The 7,500-nt window shown below is 40.0% G+C and overlaps 1 long non-coding RNA gene across 1 annotated transcript in view; it reads right to left on the minus strand.

The window, feature by feature from the left end:
• Nucleotides 1–2,512: 2,512 nt before the first annotated feature.
• Nucleotides 2,513–7,500, minus strand: part of LOC138024417 (uncharacterized) — a 14,082-nt gene continuing 9,094 nt past the window's right edge. The window contains exon 3 of the long non-coding RNA XR_011127000.1: nt 2,513–7,428. This is a non-coding gene — a long non-coding RNA (uncharacterized lncRNA). The remainder of the gene's footprint in view (nt 7,429–7,500) is intronic.

The following is a 7,500-nucleotide window of genomic DNA, read 5'->3' on the forward strand; positions in this document are numbered from 1 at the left end:
CTGAATCTGAAGTAAATTAGTCAGGTACACAGGAAACAAACCATTTACTGCTTTAAACACTAATAGAGCAATTTTGAACTCAATTCTCTGCTTCACTGGAAGCCAGTGTAGTTTCATAAGCGATGGTGTAATGTGGTCGTACTTGGGAATAAAGCATATGACTCGTGCAGCTGCATTAAGCACCTTCTGAAGACGTTCTTGTTGATATGCAGGTAGGCCAAACAGTAGCGAGTTACAATAGTCCAGGTGCGATGTTACAAAGGCGTGGACTAGTATTTTAGTAGTGTCTGTTGAAAGAAATTTTCTGATTTGTCTGATGTTGTAAAGTCCTCTGAAGGCTTTACTACAGGTCTTGTTGATGTGATCATTCATAGACATTTTATCATCAAACCAGGCACCAAGATTCCTGATGCTGGTCAAGGGTGCTATGTCAGCTGTCCCCACTTTCACAGAAGGTATTTCCACTTTAGCTAGCTGTTGGCGAGTACCAATAATGATAAACTCAGTTTTGGTGTCATTGAATTTTAGTTTGTGAGAGATAAGCCACGCACGAACTTCAGCAATGGCAGCACATAACGCAGATAGTGCACGATCCATCTCTTCAGAGGATGACGGCCGAAAAGATAGATATAGCTGCGTATCATCCGCGTAGCCTTGCATATCGGGTAAATGTTTTTCCATAAGTTTAAAGAGTCGAGAAGTATACAGCAGGAACAAGATTGGACCGATACAACTTCCTTGCGGGACTCCATATTTCATTTGATAGTCTTTAGAACAAGATTGACCAACAACTACTCGCTGTTGTCTTTCAGACAGAAAAGAACGGACCCACTGAAGTGCACTACCAATAACACCGAAATCAGATTGAAGTAAGTTAAGTAGTAAATTATGATCAATAGTGTCAAATGCAGCACTTAAGTCAAGTAATACGAGAAGTGTAACCTCTTGTCGATCCATGCTTAGCAAAATGTCATTCTGCACCTTAAGTAGGCAAGTTTCGGTAGAATGGTATTTCCGATAAGCAGATTGGTTGCTAGGAAGCGGTGCATTCTCAGAGCAGTGCGACAATAATTGTTGAAGTACCAGTTTCTCAGCACACTTTGAAATAAAGGACAGATTACTGACAGGTCGGAAGTTGTTGAGTACAGGTTCAAGGTCCAGTTTTTTCAAAAGTGGTTTCACAAGAGCACACTTCCAATCAGCAGGAACAAGTCCACCACGGATGGAGAGATTCCACTATCATATAAGTGGATTCGTACGAACTGTTTAAAAGTAAAGATAGACAATGAACGATTCGCTGTTGTGTGCTCACGTTGTTGACTTAAGAATTACAGAAAAGAAACGCATAGTTTTTTTTTAGCAGCGTTGGTTATTTACCAGGGAGTTTCAGAAACGACAACGCCAAAAAGCAAGAATATTATTGGTCAAAAGAGGGAAAATGCTCGAGCTTCACGTGCGGCACGCATTTTTGAACATTTTTCTCCCGTACTCATCAAAACAACAACTTGAAATGACCAGTTTTAAGGTTTTGACCATAACATCGACATACATCCGGGGCACCCAACGTTAATTTTCGGAAAATATCTGTTCGGAAGACGATTTGAGATCTAGAATTTTCGGAACATTTGTTGAAAAAATTTATTGCTTGCCTGCCTGTCTAAAAAATGGTATTATTGCCTATTTTTAACGGATTTTTACCTCAAAAAGGTCACCTAGAATTTTCGGGAGACTATTCACAATACACCCAATGAAATGCGATACTAAGATAAGTCATTATAATGCTTAATTAACACTAAGCCTGCAAATGCACGCTGATTACGTAACCAGGATGACATAAATTGGCATAAATAGGATGGAAAACACTCGTTTCTTGCTCAGTTTCCTTCCAGCGGACAACCAGAGTAAAGGACTTTTCTTACTATCATCGTCCCAACCGCACGACATCTCCGTTTGTCTAATATGGCTGATAGACAAGTCCAAATGCCTCACGCCCAGGCTCGTCGTGAAGGTCTTCGTCAGGGAGCGGCTCAGGCTCCGCAAGTTCAGCAAGCACAGCAGGTTCCCCAGCCTTGCATACGGTGAAAGCTGCTGAAATTTAAACTGACCAATCAGAATTCAGCGAGCGGGAAAAACTGTGCTATCCTTGTGCTATCCAACGTCACGCCAATTGTTTTCAATCGTGGATTCGCTCGCCTTCTCTTGTGACACTCTTGACCGTTGCTTCTTTGAACTCAGTGAGACAGAAATGACGCATTGTTCTGACAATCAATTTGCCAATCCTCTTCATCCAGTTTATGGATTGGGCTAGCATGTGATGAACAACCAGGATCGCTTTTGAACTTTATTCAGTAGAAGAAGAAGGAGACGTTGCTGAGTGAACATTTTTACGACGAAATCCCTTGGTTTGTCCGATAACTGAGCCGCTCTAACGAGTGTTGGGTCAATCACATTTGGTCGTCTGACCTCATGAAGTTCTTTCACCCCTTGTTTGTGTCCACCAAGATCGAACTTCAGGTGAAGCGCTATGCTGCTTTATGCCAACCTCGATGGCTTGTGATGAGCCACCCTGCTAGCAGAGCCTTTCTTTTGGTTCCTCGATTTTGGCGTTCTGAGGAGGCTCTGCTCGCAGAGTGGTGATGAGCTTGCCTGCTGCCGAATTCGAATTTGTTGTTGTCCACGTATTTGGGCAAGATTGGTCTTATCGGGTTGGAACTTAATAGTGAGAGGAACAATTTTTCGTTCATCTGCTGTGCCAAACACCGAATAATCCTTTTGGGTGTTCCACGTGCTTGGCGAGTCTTGCACGATCATCGTCTATCAGATCTGGAGTGGAGTTTTTTTTCAATGATTACAACTTGCGATCGTTCTGCAAACATCTACGTAGCATGCAGCACTTTTTTAGTAACTCAAGGATCCTGTTCTGCTGTTTCAAAAGGAGTCGTACATTCTTGAGCAGTTTGTTCTTCAGTGCTTGTATTTTTTGAGGGGACGTGGGGATTTGCGGCGTTGATGGTTTTTTCAATGCGGTGATGCGGTGAATAAAATCTCAATTTGCGGTGTTGCGGTGATCGCAAACCCAACGGTGTGCGATGTTTGTGTTTCTCAAGCTACGGTGTTCGGTGAAATGAAATCATTTGCGGTGCTGTGGTTTCTTGTTTGATCTTTCTCAGACCTAAATTCAGCACGTAAACTTCGTTAATCCGTGATAATTTATGACAAGCACGTACCATTGTGTTTAATTTGTAATAAAATCCAGACCAACATTGTCGAGTTAATCTTCAATACGCTTAAGCTGCCAATGAGAAGCTGTTTTCGTTGATAAATACTTAACTTGATAAGTAACTTGACCGCTGCTACCAGGAGTTGTGTTTATTTTGTGGAAAATTGTTTAGGTATAAACGTGTTATGTCAAGTGTAGACGTTAAAATCATGTAGCTAAAAATAATTGTTGCGGTGACGGTGTTTCGTCGACTTTTCTTGCGGTGATGCGGTGTTCGTTAATGTTTTTTTGCGGTGTTGCGGTGTTAAGGGCCCCCCCATGTCCCCCTCTTTTTTTGTTTGTTCCTTGTGGCGCAAAGTAACTTTGATGATTTGAAAGGACTTGAATCTGTAGTTGAATCTGTACTTGAATTAGCGATTTTTTGTTAAGGAAACATGGCCAACAAGTGAATGGTACACAAAATTAGGAGAAACTGTTGGTTGAATAGACAATACTTGTAGACATAATTATCTACCCAGTTTAAGTACTAAGCTCAACAAGTTGTTTGGCTCCACAAGTTTCATTTTCAGGCCAGGTACCCGAATTCACCCAGGTACTGGTACACTACCATAGTGTTCTTTGGAAATTGAATAGCTCCTTGAACACTTGGTTGCTTGAGAAGAAACTTGATGTGTTTGTTCTCTACATTGGTGAATGCAGCCACTAACTGTCCATTGTGGATAAACTCCAGACCAACTCTCCTTTCAATTTATTCTTTGTTCTTTGTAGGGCATCAACAACCTATTATATCAACCCTAAATCAACCTATTATATCAATACCATCAAAACAAACTATGGTAAATTCAACATTCGCTTTGCAGCTGTAAAAGTTTGGAATCACCTTGAAGAAAGATTAAACACCTCCCCCTCAAAACGTTTAAAAACAAAGTCAAGTTAAACATCTTACAGTCTTACTGCTCATGAGTTTTCAACTGGACTTTATTTGTTTAATTTTATTTATTTATTTATTTATTTATTTATCTGTTTTCTCTTTCTTCTCTTTTTTTGACTAATTAATTTACTTACTCAAGCTCTAGTGCCAACCTACCTCCTATATTAAACACTACTTAGTTTTACTCAGCTCGATTAGCTTTTTAGTTATTCTGAGTAAACATTACCTTGGTTTGTATTAATATTTTATAAATTATTGTAATCTTTAACTTTATTTTGGTAATAAAGCTTGTTGTTGTTGTAATGGTGTCCCTTGTAAAAGGTTTAAGTTTAAAGGGTATGTTAAAGTTATTTCCCATTTCATAGGGCACTGTGGTTGCCAGATTCACTTTAAAACTTATCATGGAAACATAAATCAATACCAGTGAATAGACACTGAAAAGTCAGGCCCTTGAATTGTTGATAGAAAATTAATTTGAATGCATATATTTGAAACATCAAATGAGGAATTGTTTTTTTCATTCCCACTTTGTGAACCTAAAATACATTGCTGCAGTTTGTTTATTGCTTGTTCATTCAGAGAACGCATGTTTTATGAGTTAAATGAGTCATGAGTCAATGGACTCACAGTCAATATCGTTCATTCAATGTCTTGATCGCATCAAATTATTTAATTTTTAGGTATTGTGTCAGATCTCCATAGAGACACTATCTTTATCTAAAAACTTAACTGGTTGCTTTTTGGAGCCCTAATTTGTGGCATATTTAGATAGGCAGGAAATGTTCCACATTTTATTGTAAATAGTTCTGCCTAGTTTTAAGGAATATTGCAGCCAAATCTAATTGAATGTGCGACATTTTGTGAATTTAAAGACTATTAATATTGTTTGCACTTGTTTTAAAAGACTTATTTTAGGGTTGGCACTCAAAAGTGTTCCTTCAATAATCTTATTCTTTAAAGATTGCCTTGGGAGAATTGGATTAAGGCTAGTTTTTTCTTTTAGCTTTTTTCCCCAGTGCCCTCTGAGAATGGAGCAGGTTTGGTTTTGCCCAATGTTGGAAGATGAAACAATGCCTAAACCAGCTGCAAGGAATAGCTCATGGTGCTTTTTTACAAACACGGGCATGTGGGTGCTTGTAAGCATCTGAGCATTGTTTTGCATGCTAAAGTGTTATTATAAATAATTTATTTCTCTAAGAGTCTTCTTTTCGTGTCGGTCATTCAAAAATTGTTGGAGCTGTTGGATAAAAGAGGCAGAACATTTAATGAGGCCCTCCTGGGGAGAGGGGTCCTTGTTCCCTTTAAATATTTGCTTGTGTTTCCTTGTTCCTCAAATTACTTTTAGACTTGTTCCCAGCTTTTTTTTCACTAAAATTTAAATATTGGTTTTCTTCCCTTGTTCCCTAAAATATTTTGATATTGTTCCTCTGTTCCCCACTTCAAATAAGCCATGTTCTCTTCTTCCCCCAAACCCCTGGGAGTGCCTCTTTGATGTTAATTCTCGTATTGGCCTAATAGTAATTCACTGTAGAATTGCAAGACACAGCAAGTTCTTCTTTGGGAGTGAGGGAAAAGTTTTGAATAAATTTTCGCACAATACAAGAAAAAAAATTTGACTGCACCTTCTAGATCTTACTCTTTTCGGACATGAATCAGCTTGTTTGCACCTATCTGGCGACCTGCGGGAGGGCAAGCTCTAGAAGCTCTTCCTTAGTAGTGAGCCTTCCACTAAAAAAAACTTTCCAAGTCTGGCTTTCCGGTGTTAGGGGCCGAGGTTTTTGTGCAAAATTCATCAGCGGCTTCCTTGCAGCTTATAAAGGGAGTTCCTTCGAGTAATGGTCAGTAAAAGGTTTGTAGTGTTTATACAAATTTTTGCTACTTGAAAATGTATGTTTACACGAAACACATATCAGCTTGACAATTTATCTTTCCCGATACCCCATATAAAATTCACGTGAACGCTATTAATAGAGGGCCAGGAAACCATTTAAAACATTTTGTGGCATTTTTTTTGTCAACAAATTTGGGTTGTCGGCGAGCAGAATTCGAACGTAAGCTGTTGTGCTTTGGCTGTTATTTGTGCTTTTTCTAACTATTCTAAGCCGAATTCAGGCAGGTATTTTCGAATCAAGTGTAAGAAGACGGCAAAACCATAGTAATGTATTTAGTTGTGCTGACTTCGCGAATAAACACTTTGGTAGCATCCTTTCGACGGGATAGATCCACAACAATGTTATTTACGCACAACAAAATGCCCTGTTTCCGGTGAAAGGGCAAATGATTGACAGGATAGCACGGTTTTGACTGCCGCGCGCACTGCGGGCGCGGGTTCCGTATGCAAGGAGCAATTGCAGGTTCCAAGTACAGTGCCACAAGCGCCACAACTGCCACAAGCGATGCAAGCGCCTCAAGCACCTGTAGCTCTTCAAGCAGGAAACGCTCCGGAGGCCATTCAAGCTCCGCAGGCTCAGCAAGGACCGCAAAGTGCAGCGTGTGGTGAAGACCTTGAGGTGAATGTTTAATTTTATGTTCGGGGTTTGCCTATAGGTTTATTAAGACCCCAGCTAACTTGTGTTTCGGTATGTTTTGAGATGTAGGTGGGTTTTCTTTATTTTCCACAGACTCGGTTGTGTTTTAGTTTATGCCACATGGATGGGGTTTTCACCGGCGTTGTTGTGTACACCTAGCTATGAATTTACAATTGTGGCTAGGTTTCGCCGTTGTTTATTAACAGCGGTCATCTCACCAACCCGCAGGAATGCATAAAAAGCTAATGAGCACATAGCACGGAATTGAACTTCGGTATAATTTGGGCAAGAGAAATTCTCAGCCGAATCAACAATTCTATGAAGAATGGGCAATGTAATCGGTAATCTTGTATCAACACGTTGCCCCTTCTTCCTATACCCTTTTAGCATCTGCATAATGAAAAAACACTTAGAGGGGTCTGGAAAGTTAGAAAGCTTGTGAAAATAAGCAAGGGCAGAGACATAGGTATTTACTGTGGATGGCGCATATCCATTATCATATAGATATGCAATAAAAACTGCTAACGTCGTGGGTGGGATGGGAAGAGAAAAGGATGCATGCCCAAAAATAGTGTGTGAAAATTGCTGAAATAAATGCCATGACCTTGTATATGTGGGAAGAGATGACTTTTGCAGACTAGATGACAATAACTCTAAGATAGCAGGTTGAAGCTCTGAGGCTGCAGACAGAGTGGGATTGGTGTGGGAGAACTGTCCATCTGAGGTGCCATTTGCTTGAAAGCCTGTACCTGTAATCGGGACAAAGCATCCGCTAAGATGTTATTGACGCCTGCAATATGTTTAGCCTTGAAAATAATGTT

The sequence above is a fragment of the Montipora capricornis genome, chromosome 2 (genome assembly GCF_036669925.1).
Source record: "Montipora capricornis isolate CH-2021 chromosome 2, ASM3666992v2, whole genome shotgun sequence".
NCBI lineage: Eukaryota > Metazoa > Cnidaria > Anthozoa > Scleractinia > Acroporidae > Montipora > Montipora capricornis.